This window comes from Schistocerca americana, chromosome 1, assembly GCF_021461395.2.
Source record: "Schistocerca americana isolate TAMUIC-IGC-003095 chromosome 1, iqSchAmer2.1, whole genome shotgun sequence".
In the NCBI taxonomy this organism is placed as follows: domain Eukaryota; kingdom Metazoa; phylum Arthropoda; class Insecta; order Orthoptera; family Acrididae; genus Schistocerca; species Schistocerca americana.
In genome coordinates, this window is record NC_060119.1 from 159,300,640 (window position 1) to 159,318,817 (window position 18,178).

General features: G+C 44.3%; 1 non-coding gene across 1 annotated transcript; it reads right to left on the reverse strand.

Annotated features, from left to right (window-relative positions):
* Positions 1-11,070: 11,070 nt before the first annotated feature.
* Positions 11,071-11,147, reverse strand: Trnas-cga. Its single transcript has one exon. It is a non-coding gene; the product is annotated as a tRNA-Ser (tRNA).
* Between the last annotated feature and the right edge of the window lie 7,031 nt (positions 11,148-18,178).

Consider the following 18,178-nt stretch of genomic DNA (forward strand, 5'->3'; position numbering starts at 1 on the left):
ACTATACGTTTAAGTTATTTGCTTTAGAAATTGAAAGAACCAACAGATTAACAACGTCAACGTTAATTATCCGCCTATGAATGCACAAATGTAAAACCAGTAACAAATTCAGTCAGCCTCAGGATCGCTGTAAAAGAAAAATATTTCGTAATTCACTGCTAATTTTACCTGTTCCCGATTTACGGATTTCGTTAATTTTATAGCGGAACAAATTTTTAAATGTGCCGCCGCTGCAAATCGTTCGGTCGCGGCACAGCCCAGCAACACCAACGATAATCGCTAAAAATGCTGATAATTCTTTAAAGAAATATTATAGATGACATGGGCAAGCTAATTTACATTAGTAATACACAATTTTGATAAATTATAATGTATTTAGACCATAAAAATAATTAAAATTACACACCTTTATAATTTCTCCTCTAATGGCGGCTAAAGATAGATACAGACAAAAGAAGTCTACCCATTCATATAATGCTACGTCCCAGGTTCCTCTCTTTCAGCTCTCGAGGAAGACGACAAAGAACGCACACCATGCAGTGCTATTTATATTATTGCTGACCATTAACATCTCTTTGTAATCCTACAACATTATTCTCCTCTGTGGCTATATTTTACATTTTTTCATTGCAGATATTAACATATTTCGTAATCACATTATGAGTATAGAAATATTACAATCATAAATACATAGAGAATATTATTACAGAAAATATTACAATTATAACCAACGTCCTTTATACAAAATTAAATAATGTTTTTTGTTAAACAATTACAGTACATACGAATTGCTTCATAGCGGCGTACATAGTACAATTAAATGTCATTTCATTTTATTAATAGTGTGTGTGCTGCCAGGGAACGTTACAAATGGCACCTTTAGTTATGATCTGAACAAGTTATTTCCAGGTTCTTTCCGGAATGTGAAGTTACCTCTTATGGATAGGATTCCCTAATGAAATTTCTATACAGAGTTTAAGATTGTTATTGACTTGGCAGAATGGCTGAGAGCCGCGCCTACTCAACTTGAATAATTATCCGTTAGAATGTTGCTAGGTACGGTCGAGGCTGTCGTGTGTGAAATGCAGTGAAGTGTACTGTTGTGGAGGAAATATGGGGCTCGCAAGAGCTGTAGCGCACAATACCGTAAGCTGCGATGACTGCTGTCTGCGCCGCTCGCTGCTGACAAATAAGATAACTCTCGTTCTTTCTGGATTGACCTTCGCCAATCAAACTCTCCCTACGCCTTGATGAAGTCAAGGACTGCTATTCGCCCCTAGTCTAACTATTGGCGTGGTAAACCGATCAGATAACCAGTTTACCGCGATGCCTCTCAAAATTCGCTCGCATTCGTTTAACTATAACCCTGTCCGTTCACACCGCACAGTAAGTGTGGTGGCCAACACAGTGAACAACGCTTAATCGGAAGGACTCAGTATAGAGTCGCACTTCGATTTGATCTTGACAGAGGTGCTCTCCCAGTGAAGTACTAAGGAGAGACTAGTTCCTCACTCTTTGAGTACACGTACGAGCGTGCACTCTCTCGTTACATGTTCTCGCTCCAAGAGCGACAACGGAACAGGCCGCTCTCCACACCAGACGTGAAGGGGTATATCTTTCGGTCTCTTCCATTACTTGGCTCAAATGGCTCTGAGCACTATGGGACTCAACTGCTGAGGTCATGAGTCCCCTAGAACTTAGAACTAGTTAAACCTAACTAACCTAAGGACATCACAAACATCCATGCCCGAGGCAGGATTCGAACCTGCGACCGGAGCGGTCTTGCGGTTCCAGACTGCAGCGCCTTTAACCGCACGGCCACTTCGGCCGGCTCTTCCATTACTCCTTGAGCTCAAGGCGTCAGGAATATCGTCTGCCAATCAGCATTGCTCTTCTAAAACGGGAGAACGACGTTTCGTTTAAGGGGACCAATCCAGAAATCTGTAGCATCTGCGTTTGGCGTTTGCTGTCTCCCTGTGAAAACCTCTGAAACTGCGTGCTATGTGTAAAGAATGCATAGGCTGGCCTATCCCACACACTGTAGCGGAATTTACTTTTAAGCTGAACACGGGGTCGTTCCTCCTTTCCCTCGGGCAAACGCTGTCCGCTCCACGGGCGGCCACCGGCCGACGTAGAAGGGTTGGGACCGGCCTCCTGGCATGCGGTTACCTCCCTCAAACTATAAACTCCTGTGACCGTCGTGTCTGGAATGGATGTGTTTACGTCAGCCTCGAGTATTTCAACCACAGTGCGCACTTGCGATTTATTAGTTATTTGCATATCGTTTACATGAATTCACACAACATTGACTTTATCTTATCGAGTTTGGGTTCGAATGAAGCGTCATGATGTGCGGAATATGATTGTGAGGGCGGAATATGTAAGCAATGAAGGTCAGGAGACCACGACGTCTTACACTGGATGTTCACAGTTGTAAATCGAAATTCCTGACTATTATACAGGTAATGGTAATATCGTTAATGAAAATGTGGGTCGATAGAAATACAAACAAATGAAATACAATTGAGGCCAGAGATATCTATTACCCTAGAACGCACAATGAAAATATCCAAACTTGAATGGGGTCAGTAAAGAGCAATCAAAAGGAAGTACACAATTAAGACAATTCATAACTCTACAGTCCTTTTTTGTTAGATCGGACATCTCGCGTTTCTGCTTCAGTTAAGCCCGACAGTTGTGATTATTTTTAACTACAGGCTATGGTTGAATGAAAAAATCGGGAGAGACGGAGACGACTGCAGATTGGAGTGTCAATTGAATATCACTTGCCGGTGTAGCGCGAGTGCGTGTGGTTTACCTTATGTTGACGTCGGCAGTGGCGGCTGTCGGAGAGAGCGGTGAACCTGAGAATCTATTCTAAACCTCTCTCGAGTGTTAAACACAAGTCTGATACATTTTCTACATATTTGGTGAAGCCGAGAATCCTATTTATTCTCTAGTTAAGCTAATTGGCATGGTACACGCTATTTGGCTGGAACAGCGTGTACATCATTGCTCTCAAATCGCTCACAAGCGTTAACTGTCAGTGCTCGGTGCGATTCTTTGTACTAGGGGACTTTGCAGTTTAGGTCCTTATGAGTTAAGAGGAGCCTGTGGACAGGTGTTCACATAATGACTCTCGCAACCGTCTCAGCATGGCGCGATCGCCCTGCTCAAATACTCGACAAAGAAACCTATTGCTCTGTATGCAATTTGCCTATATCAAGGCTCGAGGCCATAGTTTTCTTCCTGGCCAATTAGGGTATTCGTACTTGTTACATCTCCCACCATTAGAGTTTCTGTAGTCTACCACAGGTGTCGTTTCTTTCGTAGGGCAGAGTTTAACCTCTGCTATGTAATAACGAGATAAACAGCTTTTTCTTCCGTGCAAGTCTTTAACGCAGGTAGCTACAGTGAGTCACAAATGTTTTGAGTTGGGTTTCTTCAGATATTTATCTGCAATCTCCGACCATGTTCCTGCAGAAAGGCTTTCCGAAGGGTTGTCGTAGAAAGTAGGGACAAGGGCTACTATTACCTGTGACCCATGCAGTGGCTGTAGCATCTCATTATGTCAATTAGGTATTCTCCATGGCGAGGTTTCCAGCTGCGCGGGTGGTGTGCCATCGTAAAATTCTCCATTCCCTCAGAACTGCGTCTTTCAGCTTGGATCGGTGAAAATACTTGCTTGCATTTACTAGGGTGAGTATTAGTCGTTTATATTCACGAAATATCGGTTTGTTTACATGCTTTACGTTGCCTATCAATAAAATTCGTACGTTTTCACATAACCATGTCGTGTGAAATACCGAGTTAACCGGAATTGTTCCAGGAGTTCAATGTAAGGTATGTCATTTGTCTGACACCTTACGATGTAAATTCCTGGTGTTATCTGTCGCTATCGCAAGTCTCCTGCACAGTTTGGCAAAGCATCTCTAAATTTAGTAAGAACCACATTTTCGACAGAGAAAATATTATTTTATGTTACTGTTACTAATGACAAACATTACCAGCATAAGCGGCGTTTCAGATAAGGTGTCTTTCACTGTAATATGCAAGGTACAGTTTGAAAGGAATATTAATATTAAGAAGTAAAGATGGAAAATACTCCTCTTTCTGCTGAGTAATGGACGTAGATCATAACTGTTTATTTATTTTCAATCAAGCTATAACAATGAGTTGTAATCTTTTAAAAAAGAAGCTTTTTTTCTATTATGAATTCCATTTATTTAAACCAACTGTGTAAAAATCTATTTAATTTCTGTCAATTTCGATTAAGTATCTCAAAACGTTCAAACTGGATGCGACATGCTGTACATAATTGAAGAGTGGAAACATCAAAGGTTCAGAGTGTCAAATCTCACATTTTTTAAACAATAATGCACCTTTCTATGTACATAAATTATTTGTATCCCTTATATTAAAAATTTATACTGCTCACGTAACTACTGCAAAACATAATCAGATAAAATACGAAATAAATAATTTATTAAGAAGAATTAAGAAGTGTACTAGCAAATTTTATTGGTAAAGGTCACTGCTATTTCTTATTTTTCTACTATTCTGTTTCTCTGTTAGTAGTCTAAAGTGCCCCCATCATTATGGGAAGAGGCAATCGCTTGTAACTTTACATTTGGGCGTTAGTCCTTTTCTTTATCACTCCTGCACCATTGTATGCTAAGCTTTAGCGATTTACGTGCAGTTTTGATGCGACGAATCCAGTGTGCAAATACATCTTGCATTAAAGAACCTCGATTATCTTCGTCACTTGAAACCAATACGTGCTGTTTCTTGAAGATTAAACGATAGCTGAAATCTCTTAAAAACAGTTCCACAGAACTGTCATGTGATTTAGTGACATCTGGTATTTGCACCGAGAAGTGAGTGTCGCTTGCAGAAAGATGTTAATGGGATAATGAATGTGGAACACAGCATGAAACATCGTTTGAGGACTATGTCGTATTCAGTTTCTATTCAACTGGCGGTCCAGTTTTGTCACTTCAGGTTTTTACAAAGATAAATTTATCGAAGGAACTGCAGAGCTACGTTTTCATCCAGTGACATTGATTTCTTTGAGACCAGTCAAATGTTGGTTTACATTTGTTTAAATATATAAGCTTTGAGTGTGGTTAAATACTACTAACTTTCGCCTAAATGTGCAGTAGAATGTACATTACTCGCGTCAGTGCTAGAAACGTATCTGGATGTGCGATATTCTGTGGGTCGAACACGTTCGAAAGTGATTAGAATTTAATTCCCGTAGGTGATGAATGGACGACTATTAGCATCGAGAGGCACACTAATAGCGGTGCCATTACCATAACAATGCAAATAGCGCACCGCTCCAACCAAGCTCAGATTATCACTCGCGGTCCGTCTCGTTGCTACACGGCACTCTAGTTGGAAACGTGCTCCGGCACTGGAACGGTTACGGCCGGATGACGTAACGGCTTTATACGGTTACGACACGTGCTGCGATGAATTAATGATGGGGTATGAACGATAGAAGAGGTAGGTACCCAGTTGGTAGCCCACTGTAGTAGAAGAAAGTATTGGGTAGTGGATGAATGATAGTAATTACAAAACGATAAAGCTGCCACATTTTTCCCGTGAATGGTTGAGTTGTAATAGTTTCACAACATCGGAATACATGTCAAATATGAATAGGAAAGGTAAGTCCTAAGTTAATGAAACACATGTAAAACCAAATAAATGTTGCGAGTGGCCAACCCTTTCCATTGATTCTTCTTTAACGGTATCCTGTTCCCTTTTCATTTCTGATCTTTTTTAGGACTATGTTGTCACTATTAGACTTATATGCAGTTCTCTGTCACCACATATGCGTCGATCTATCACATCTAGTTAAATGCTAGTTTATTTCCTCTTTCAGTAACGCCACGTATTCATATTTAAAATCTACAGGTACAGAAGTGCTCTGTTTCAGCTTTCAATAACAGCTAGTATCTTTTATTAAAATGATATGTAAAATTCAAAGTTTATGATACTATTATGTGGCAAAATATCTGTTTATTTTGTGACTTGTCAAAAGTACTGGCTCACTGTATTCACCTAGAGAAATACACTCCTGGAAATGGAAAAAAGAACACATTGACACCGGTGTGTCAGACCCACCATACTTGCTCCGGACACTGCGAGAGGGCTGTACAAGCAATGATCACACGCACGGCACAGCGGACACACCAGGAACCGCGGTGTTGGCCGTCGAATGGCGTTAGCTGCGCAGCATTTGTGCACCGCCGCCGTCAGTGTCAGCCAGTTTGCCGTGGCATACGGAGCTCCATCGCAGTCTTTAACACTGGTAGCATGCCGCGACAGCGTGGACGTGAACCGTATATGCAGTTGGCGGACTTTGAGCGAGGGCGTATAGTGGGCACGCGGGAGGCCGGGTGGACGTACCGCCGAATTGCTCAACACGTGGGGCGTGAGGTCTCCACAGTACATCGATGTTGTCGCCAGTGGTCGGCAGAAGGTGCACGTGCCCGTCGACCTGGGACCGGACCGCAGCGACGCACGGATGCACGCCAAGACCGTAGGATCCTACGCAGTGCCGTAGGGGACCGCACCGCCACTTCCCAGCAAATTAGGGACACTGTTGCTCCTGGGGTATCGGCGAGGACCATTCGCAACCGTCTCCATGAAGCTGGGCTACGGTCCCGCACACCGTTAGGCCGTCTTCCGCTCACGCCCCAACATCGTGCAGCCCGCCTCCAGTGGTGTCGCGACAGGCGTGAATGGAGGGACGAATGGAGACGTGTCGTCTTCAGCGATGAGAGTCGCTTCTGCCTTGGTGCCAATGATGGTCGTATGCGTGTTTGGCGCTGTGCAGGTGAGCGCCACAATCAGGACTGCATACGACCGAGGCACACAGGGCCAACACCCGGCATCATGGTGTGGGGAGCGATCTCCTACACTGGCCGTACACCACTGGTGATCGTCGAGGGGACACTGAATAGTGCACGGTACATCCAAACCGTCATCGAACCCATCGTTCTACCATTCCTAGACCGGCAAGGGAACTTGCTGTTCCAACAGGACAATGCACGTCCGCATGTATCCCGTGCCACCCAACGTGCTCTAGAAGGTGTAAGTCAACTACCCTGGCCAGCAAGATGTCCGGATCTGTCCCCCATTGAGCATGTTTGGGACTGGATGAAGCGTCGTCTCACGCGGCCTGCACGTCCAGCACGAACGCTGGTCCAACTGAGGCGCCAGGTGGAAATGGCATGGCAAGCCGTTCCACAGGACTACATCCAGCATCTCTACGATCGTCTCCATGGGAGAATAACAGCCTGCATTGCTGCGAAAGGTGGATATACACTGTACTAGTGCCGACATTGTGCATGCTCTGTTGCCTGTGTCTATGTGCCTGTGGTTCTGTCAGTGTGATCATGTGATGTATCTGACCCCAGGAATGTGTCAATAAAGTTTCCCCTTCCTGGGACAATGAATTCACGGTGTTCTTATTTCAATTTCCAGGAGTGTATAATGGTGTTCGACATATGATTTTCCTTCTAACTAAATGGATGCAGAGTGTCGCTTTAATGTGCATATGGAGTGTGCACAACGTTGCATCCTCTCAGAAATGAAGAATAGTAACTGCATATTTATCACAGGAGTCGATATTAGATCCACTCTTAATATTGTTATATACAAACGGTCTGCCATCATATACACAAGAAGAAGTATCAATTCTGGTTGTTGATGATGCTACGATTACAAAGAAGCTTACTGGAGACACTTCAACACATAAACATATAAATAAATTTTTCTTGAAAATAGATGACCGTTTATTATAAAATAAGCCGTCACTGAGCTCAGAGAAAATACGTTACATGGAATTCAATGCTGCACAAAGGCTGATCACACCGTGCATTAACGTAAACCAATAAACGAAAGCAAACATTCTAACTTCGTAGCTGTACCTATTGACGGGAATCTTACCTCAAACCGACATGTAAGATACTTTACATGTCTGAACACTGCAACTTTAGCGTATCGGATAATATCGCATTTTGCAGTTACTAATGTCTAACATGTGACTTACTTCTTCTACTTTCATTCACTGAAGTTTTATGCCATCATATTCTGGAATAGTTCGTCGTTCAAGAAAACAGTGTTTGTTGCGCGGAAGTATGTAACGTGTATAATTTGTGTTCCACACTATAAGTTCTTGAAGACAAATGTTTAAACAGTTGGGTGTAATGACAAGTGCCTCACCTCACATTTGTTCCGTTATGAAGTTCGTTGCCATCTATCTATTACATTTCGAAAATAACATTAACATTCATAAATATCATGCTAGAAGAAGAAATGACTTACATTGTCCATAAACCAGACTTGTTGCGGTTCGAAAAGGAAATAGGGAAGCCAAAAAACATTTTAGACCACCGACCAACCGATGAAAGTGATTGAACAGATAGTAGAATGAACTTCAAACACGAGAGGAAAATTGTGTGTGCGTGTGTGTGTGTGTGTGTGTGTGTGTGTGTGTGTGTGTGTCTGTGTGTGAGAGAGAGAGAGAGAGAGAGAGAGAGGGAGAGAGACATTCAACACAGTTATGTACAAGTAAAGGGCTAAGACAATCACGTAAATGGACAGTATACTGCTTACTTTTCAGGTTCTTAGACGGCAGGTGACCAACATCGTAAAGACTGTGCAATCGACTGACAATTTCATTTAATTCTTCATATTTGCATTTACTCTGCTGATGATTAAAACTTCCACGCCAAGACGCGAACGAAAATCGTTCATTGTACAGTAAATCTCTCATGAGGTTACAGGATTTTTGGTTTTGCCGGGTTTTCCGTGGAACAGGCCCGGATGAGAGGGCATAAGTAACAAATACACTCCTGGAAATGGAAAAAAGAACACATTGACACCGGTGTGTCAGACCCACCATACTTGCTCTGGACACTGCGAGAGGGCTGTACAAGCAATGATCACACGCACGGCACAGCGGACACACCAGGAACCGCGGTGTTGGCCGTCGAATGGCGCTAGCTGCGCAGCATTTGTGCACCGCCGCCGTCAGTGTCAGCCAGTTTGCCATGGCATACGGAGCTCCATCGCAGTCTTTAACACTGGTAGCATGCCGCGACAGCGTGGACGTGAACCGTATGTGCAGTTGACGGACTTTGAGCGAGGGCGTATAGTGGGCATGCGGGAGGCCGGGTGGACGTACCGCCGAATTGCTCAACACGTGGGGCGTGAGGTCTCCACAGTACATCGATGTTGTCGCCAGTGGTCGGCGGAAGGTGCACGTGCCCGTCGACCTGGGACCGGACCGCAGAGACGCACGGATGCACGCCAAGACCGTAGGATCCTACGCAGTGCCGTAGGGGACCGCACCGCCACTTCCCAGTAAATTAGGGACACTGTTGCTCCTGGGGTATCGGCGAGGACCATTCGCAACCGTCTCCGTGAAGCTGGGCTACGGTCCCGCACACCGTTAGGCCGTCTTCGGCTCACACCCCAACATCGTGCAGCCCGCCTCCAGTGGTGTCGCGACAGGCGTGAATGGAGGGACGAATGGAGACGTGTCGTCTTCAGCGATGAGAGTCGCTTCTGCCTTGGTGCCAATGATGGTCGTATGCGTGTTTGGCGCCGTGCAGGTGAGCGCCACAATCAGGACTGCATACGACCGAGGCACACAGGGCCAACACCCGGCATCATGGTGTGGGGAGCGATCTCCTACACTGGCCGTACACCACTGGTGATCGTCGAGGGGACACTGAATAGTGCACGGTACATCCAAACCGTCATCGAACCCATCGTTCTACCATTCCTATACCGGCAAGGGAACTTGCTGTTCCAACAGGACAATGCACGTCCGCATGTATCCCGTGCCACCCAACGTGCTCTAGAAGGTGTAAGTCAACTACCCTGGCCAGCAAGATCTCCGGATCTGTCCCCCATTGAGCATGTTTGGGACTGGATGAAGCGTCGTCTCACGCGGTCTGCACGTCCAGCACGAACGCTGGTCCAACTGAGGCGCCAGGTGGAAATGGCATGGCAAGCCGTTCCACAGGACTACATCCAGCATCTCTACGATCGTCTCCATGGGAGAATAGCAGCCTGCATTGCTGCGAAAGGTGGATATACACTGTACTAGTGCCGACATTGTGCATGCTCTGTTGTCTGTGTCTATGTGCCTGTGGTTCTGTCAGTGTGATCATGTGATGTATCTGACCCCAGGAATGTGTCAATAAAGTTTCCCCTTCCTGGGACAATGAATTCACGGTGTTCTTATTTCAATTTCCAGGAGTGTATACCCCAGATAGAAAAAGAAATTCAGCCTCATGAGTAGAATACAAAGCGATAACACAAAAGCAAGTGCTGCTTCAAACTGAACGAAGTAACAAACAAAATTTTTCTTTATAACAACACGTTCGCCACCTAACAAACGAAAAGGAAATGTACTTCGTGACAAGCTTATCCTCAAAATCTATTCTTAGTCAAGAAAAATTCTTGTCCCTACTGAAAATACAGTTCCATCTGTAAAAGAGAGCGGAATAGAATAGTATCATATTTATTCACGTTGCAAAGACAGTTTCTCGACACTGCAGGACGATATAATGATTCAGGTTGAGAGTGCGTACTTCGCGCAGTTTTCGTCTCTACTGGTGTGAAAGCAGAAATACAAAGACAGTATATGCGCAAGAATTAAGGGTTTCGCGCACTATTCCTTACGACTAACTAGAACAATGGTAGAAAAATGAAATATTATTCATGTATCAAGAACCCCGGTCTGTCTCGATTGGTCAAGCAAGCAATAGCATACGAAAAGGTGCTGATACGGTATCGTTTACATTTGCGTGGATGCATTTAGGTGAACGTAAATGTCTCAGTACATGATTTCATATAACCTGATCATCATTATAAAACGTCAGTAATTAATTAATGAAGTGTAGCAATTGGAAAAAGTCCAAGCCATACTCCGTAGGTAGCGCCCTTGGGCGGCTTGAGGAAGGCATATCATCGACAGTTCCTGCCCCTCTGTATCTTCTTCATGTCCGAACAACATCGCTCTGAAACTTCCTGGCAGATTAAAACTGCGTGCCGGACCGAGACTCGAACTCGGGACCTTTGCCTTTCGCGGGCAAATGCTCTACCAACTGAGCTACCCAAGCACGACTCACGCCCCGTCCTAACAGCTTTACTTCTGCCAGTACCTCGTCTGGCATTCTATAAACATCGCTCTGGTTCACTCCGAGACGCCTGCACACTTCCCTTATTGAGAGCCGTTCCTGGAACGAAGTAACAATGCGGACACGATCGAACCGCGATATTGGCCGTCTGAGAATTGTTGAACTACAGACAACACGAGCCGTGTATCTCCTTCCCGGTGGAATGACTGGAACTGATCAGCTGCCGGACTCCTTCCGTCTAATAGGCGCTGCTCATGAATGGTTGTTTACATTTTTGGACGGGCTCAGTGACATCTGTAAACAATCAAAGGGATTGTGTCTGTGATACAATATCCACAATCAACATCTATCTTCATGAGTTCTGGGAACTGGGGTGATGCAAAACTGTTTTTGATGTTTATAGTAAAATTCGTCTACAACTTTTAGTGTCTCATTTTCTAATCTAATTCCCTGAGCGTCACCTACATCTACATCTACATGGATACTTTGTAAATCACATTTAAGTGCCTGGCAGAGGGTTCGTGGAACCACCCTTTGAACCATTCAGCAACTGTATCATCTAAATTGGGAGGTCGATAAAAGGATGCAATTATTATTTTATTGCGGTTACCAACAATGACCTCCGCCCATGCTAACTTACAGGAAGTATCTACTTCATTTCACAAGTTAAACTACTTCTGACAGCAACAAACACGCCACCGCTAACCGTGTGTAGCCTAGCCTTTCGGAACACCGTTGGGTTCTTCGCAAAAATTTCGAGTGAGCTTACATCCAGCTTTAGCCAGCTTTCAGTGCCTATAACGATTTGAGCATCAGTGCTTTCCATTAGCGCTTGGAGCCCTGGTACTTTCCCAACGCAGCTATGACATTTTACAACTGTTATACTACGTTCTTCCTGTGTTCAGCCTGCACTCTTTGTGACTGAAGCCCTTCTTGTGGGCCGGCCTCTGTGGTCGAGCGGTTCTAGGCGCCTCAGTCCGGAACCACGAGGCTGCTACGGTCGCAGGTTAGAATCCTACTTCGGGCATGGACATGTGTGATGTCCTTAGTTAGGTTTAAGTAATTCTAAGTCTAGGGGACTGATGACCTTAGATGTTAAGTCCCATAGTGCTTAGAGCCATTTGAATCCTTCTTGTGTTTTCCCGATTCCCTCTAACCTAAAAAACCGCCCCGACCACGCCACATACACCCTGCTACCCGTGTAGGCGCTTCCTGCGTATAGTAGACACTTGACCTATTCAGCGGAACCCAAAACCCAACCATCCTTTGGCGCAAGTCGAGGAATCTGCAGCCTACACGGTCGCAGAACCGTCTGAGCCTGATTTAATTCGTCTATATTCTGTTATCCTCGTTTTGTTTTTGTTGATGTTCATATTTTATCCTCCTTTCAAGACACTGTCCATTCCGTTCAATTGCTCTTACAAGTCCTTTGCTGTCATCGGCAAACCTGAAAGCTTTTATGTTTTCTCCCTTCACTTTAATTCCTATTCCAAATCTTTTCTTTGATTCCTTTACGGCTTGCTGAATATACAGGGGATAGGCTACAACTCTGTCTCACTCACTTTTCAACCACTGCTTCTCTTTCATTCCTCTGCACTGTTATAAGTGCCACCTGCTTTCAGCACAAATTGTAAATAGCCTTTCGCTCCTTTTATTTTATCCCTGTCACCAGCAGAATTTGAAAGAGAGTATTCCAGTCAACATTATCAGAAGCTTTCTTTAACCTACCTTCTATGGGAAATATTAGGGTCATTTTTGTGTCCCGAGTTCCTACATTTCTCCGGAATCCAAACTGATCTTCCCCGGTATTGGCTTCTATCTGTCTATATTCCGTTATTCGTCAAAGAATTCGTGTTAATATTGTGCTCGTAAAACAGTAAGATAAGACGTTGAAAAGTAGGATTTCTTTATGAGTATTACCGCTGATATGACAAGCAGCATATAAACGGATGTGATATTCTGTCTGTGTAATTCGTGGCACATTATAGAACCATACCTGTGTCCTGTACCGCGGTCTCTCTCTCGACATGTTTTCTCTGTGTCTTCTGTCGCGTCAAGGGAGACCACAATATTGGCCGTTGTGCTGACAGTCCGGCATCTTCAAATTTTCCGTGTTCATACTCGTCTGCCTAAAAAGTAGTATGCAATATGGCCTTGCGATCCTGTATGGACGAGGGAAAAGGTCTATCCTCTCGGATCCTGTTGCGTGCGCGTGTTCAGATTCTTATGGTCGTTCTGAACCCAAAAATTCCATATTCGGGTGATGAACGCAGGACTCTATCGCGAGTAGTAAACTCGCGGAACATTAGACAGCCGTCTCTATAGTCATGATTCTGACGCTGTTGAGCTCCGACACGTACTAGCGAACGTTTCTGCTCTAGGCACAACGCATAACGCCATCTCCGCTTTCACAAAAACATTATAAATTGCAGAAAGCGTTCTTGATTGGAGCACAGCGATCGGTATAAAGCGTTAAAAATAAATAAAAACAGTCTCGAGCGCGTTCCCCATTTTTTTTACTTGTTATCAACCAGTTCGGCCATTTCTCAAACCATCTTCAGGCTCATCACTGCCATATGGCTGCTGGTGGCGGAGATAAGCCTGAAGAGGATCTGAGGAGCTGGCCGAAACCGTTCGATAACATATAAAAAAAAAAACAGTTTGAAAACGCGATCAAGGCTGTTGTTATTTATTTTTAAACTACCTTCAAATACAATTTCTGAATATGAAACGAGCTCAAAAGACTTTACTTACGTACAGAATGGCGTTGCTCCTATTTTCTCTCTGTAAAAATACCCAAAGTCTAATCATTTCTGCATCTAATAGTACATTATATGTCGTCTTCATAGTGCGAAAGTTGCTGTACTTTCATTTCTCTAGCAGTTTCGTTTACTTTGAATCTTGAAATCATATTTGCATTCATTTTGCAGAGATACCCTGTCATCGAAATCGACAGCCCATGTAAACACTTTGTAAAATTTTGCCGTAGCTAAACTTTTCACCTTTGCATGTTTCGGTTGGTTCGCCCAATTAAGCACAAGTCTCTTTCAGTGGACCACGAAACCGACAAAGTTTGAATGCACTAGACTGGTATTCTGGACGCGGCGGTCATGATTTGTGAGCTGATTGGGGCAGCTGAAATTGGAGATTTCCTGAGATATTTAGAGTTATTTATACACTGAAGAGAAGAAACTGGTACGCCTATCTCATATCAAATGGTTCAAATGGCTCTGAGCACTATGGGACTTAACATCTATGGTCATCAGTCCCCTAGAACTTAGAACTATTTAAACCTAACTAACCTAAGGACAACACACACATCCATGCCCGAGGCAGGATTCGAACCTGCGACCGTAGCGGTCACGCGGTTCCAGACTGAAGTGCCTAGAACCGCACGGCCACATGCCTGATATCGTGTAGGGCACCAGCGACCACGCAGAAGTGCTGCAACACGACGTGGTATGGACTCAACTAATGTCTGAACTAGTGCAGGAGGGAACTGACACCATGAATCCTGTAGGGCTGTCCACAAATCCGGAAGAGACCTCTTCTGAACAGCACGTTGCAAGGCATCCCAGGTATGCTCAATAATGTTCATGTCTGGAGAGTTCGATAGGCAGCGGAAGTGTTTAAACCAAGGAGAGTGTTCCTGGAGTCATTCTGAAGCAATTCTGGACGTGCGGGGTGTCTCATTGGTCTGCTAGAATTGCCCAAGTCCGTCCGAACTCATAATGGAAATGAATGGATGTAGGTGATCAGACAAGATGCTTACGTGCATGTCAGCTGGCAGAGTCGTATCGAGACGTTTCAGAGTTCCCATATTACTCCTAATATACACGCCCCACACCATTACAAAGCCTCCGCTTTCTTCAAAAGTTCTTTGCTAACATGCAGTGTCCATGGATTCATGACGTTGTCTCTATACCCGTGCACATATGTCCACTCGATACAAAGTGAAACGTGACTCGTCCGAGCAGGCAGGATGTTTCCAATCAACGGTCCAATGACGGTGTTGACGCGCCCAGGCGCGGCGTAAAGCTTTGTGTCATGCATTCATCAGGGATAACCCGATATTTGGTTCCGAAAGCCCATATCGATGATGTTTTGTTGAATGGTTCGCATTCTGACATTTGTTGATTGCCCAGCATTGAAATTTGCAGCAATTTGCGGAAGGGTTACACTTCAGTCACGTTGAACGTCTCTGCAGTCGTCGTTGGTCTCGTTTTTACAGGATCTTTTTCAAGCCACAGCGATGTCGGAGAGTTTATGTTTTATCGGAGTCTCGATATTCACGGTACACTCGTGAAATGATCGTACAGGAAAATCCTCGGAGTTGCTGTGTCCCATAGCTCGTGAGCCGACTATAACACCACATTCAAACTCACTTAAATCTTGATAACCTACCATCGTAGCAGCAGTAACCGATCTAACAGCTGCACCAGACACTTGTTGTCTTATGCAGACGTTACCGACCGCAGCATCATATTATGCCTGTTTGCGTATATCTGTTTTCGGATACGCGTACCTGTGCCAGTTTCTTTGGCGGTTCAGTGTAGCAGTTATTAATATGCAATGTGTAAGACATTTCAGTCGTGAGATATTAGTATCAATTAGTATCAGCACAGTTAATTTGCTTTTTTTTTTTTTTTTTTTTCGTGCTGGTTTCGTGATAAATTGCGAGACTGGACATTCTTTCTGTCAAGCTGTATTACAACTAGGCCGAGGTCGACTACTTTTCGTGAGCTGGAAACTGATTACAGGACTGATATTCAATCTATTGCGTTACGCACCCATTTTAGTGATTCTCTCCTGCCTTTCAAGTTATTTAATGCACTGTTGGAAGACATGTACAGAAAATTTGTGTTTCTGTCATTGATGGAAATTCCGTTCATATGGACGTGGTGTATATCAACTATTTGACAATTTTGTGGTTAATACGGAGTGTTAATCTAGCACTGGGGTTACTCATTTGTTGCTCAGCTCAGGTACAACTCTTTTTCATGCATAATACTGAAGCACATGTTGTCGACGCCGTCTTGGCGATACCTGCCGCCAATATTCCCTTTTTGACTTCACTAATTATCAGTGGGACAGATACTGAAATGGTTCAGTCAGACACAGTTTCTCCCACGAATTAGCACTAAATATTTCGCTCTCTGCACGTTTAATTTTAAAGTTTGGAGGATGCGTTTCGCCGATGGTATTGGAACAGAACCTTGCTGTGGCCGACTTTTGTATTATGTACTCTTGCAGTAATTTGTTCTGAATGTGGTAGTAAGTCCTTCAGTTTTGCGATAGTATGTTTCGATTTGTCCTTGGAGTACGCCTTTATCCATTCACTTTAGTGAAGTATTTTCTATGCTAAATCATTTTCCGATTAAAGTATTGTGATTACATGTATGTCACCTGTTTGCAACTAAATGAAACGCAGTTTGTCTTTTGCCATCTGCGTTTCGCTTCTTTTACTTATGAAGCACCTTCAGTGACTGCAATTCATGTCTGTTTCTATATATCGGGTGAACATTAACAAAACCGACGAACTGCAGGGACGGATTTCTGACTGTAAATGGAGGAAAAAAAGGTTCCATGAACGTGTGTACGGGAATACATCGTTGCCACGGTAGATGGAGTTGAGGAATGAAAGTTCCTCTGACAGCGTGCAATGTGTCTCTTGCGTGTTACAGGCTGTCTGGTTGACGCGGAGTACTGTAAGTAGCAGAATGGTGCGGTATTCATGTCGGGAACAAGCCGAGATGGTGTTAGTGTACGGCAAAGCAAAGGGGAACGGTCGAGAGGCAGCTCGGCTGTACCAAAACAAGTACCCACAAAGACACCAACTGATATGTCTGCGTAATCAGAAGAAACTAACGATCAAAGTCCGAAAACAATTTATTGGACTGTTCAATTAACCTAAACAAATTCTCCAAGTATTACAAAAAAAATGGCTCTGAGCACTATGGGACTTAACTACTGAGGTCATCAGTCCCCTAGGACTTAGAACTACTTAAATTTAACTAACCTAAGGACATCACACACATCCATGCCCGGGGCAGGATTCGAACCTGGGGCTGTAGCGGTCGCTCGGTTCCAGACTGTAGAGCCTAGAACCGCTGGGCCAACCCGGCCGGCAAGTATAACACCAGCACAAAACAGTGATCCATCTTCGGATCACAACTACATACAAGAATAATACAGAAAACAACTTAAATAATTTGGTACTAGTCTCCACCAGAGACTTGTCCAATATACCAAGCATAATCCAAAGATCAGCGAGAAGATCCAAGCCAGGCTGCCGGGGCGGCAGCTATCCACGTCTGCTGGCGGTCGATGAACTGCCGATGTGCGGCCGAGCGACGGCCTTTATAGCGCTTTGGCGGATGAGTACCTCGGAACTATTTTCCATCATGTAGTTTGATGTGTGAAAATAGTTCCGGGATCTCAGCGGCCTCTTCCTTATGTTTATGTGGGCCAGTAGTGGCCCCTGGTGGCAACTGGTATCTTTGCTGTGTTGTTGTTGTTGTTGTTGTTGTTGTTGTGGCCGTTCATCAATATTGCCTGTCAGTTGTGTAGTGCTTCGGTGTGCCTGCGAAGTGGGCAACCCGCGGCTGCAGGCTGTCAGTTTGGTTGCTGATACTCTAGGTGCCGTGATGTCTGGTGGAGAAGACCACAGCACCAACGACATCACACAACTGTTCAAGTCCTTTTTTGGCGTTTATGTTATATGGGTTCTTTCAGACTGACGAACGTGCTTGGAGGCGGGAGACTGTGCGTTCACCCTATATCCAGGCTCGAGTTCTACATGATATTGAGCCGAAGAATAATCTCCAGGCAAGTGGCCCATCAACATTGTTTAAGCCAAAGTTCGATTATGTGTAACCATGCATGACAACTGCTAGAAACCCTATCATCTGCCGTGTATGAAAGGATTATCAGCAGTGGATTTTCCCGTACTGGAAGGATTTTGTCGATGGTTTTTGCACAAATCACAACCACAGGATTTCTGCCATCGGTCC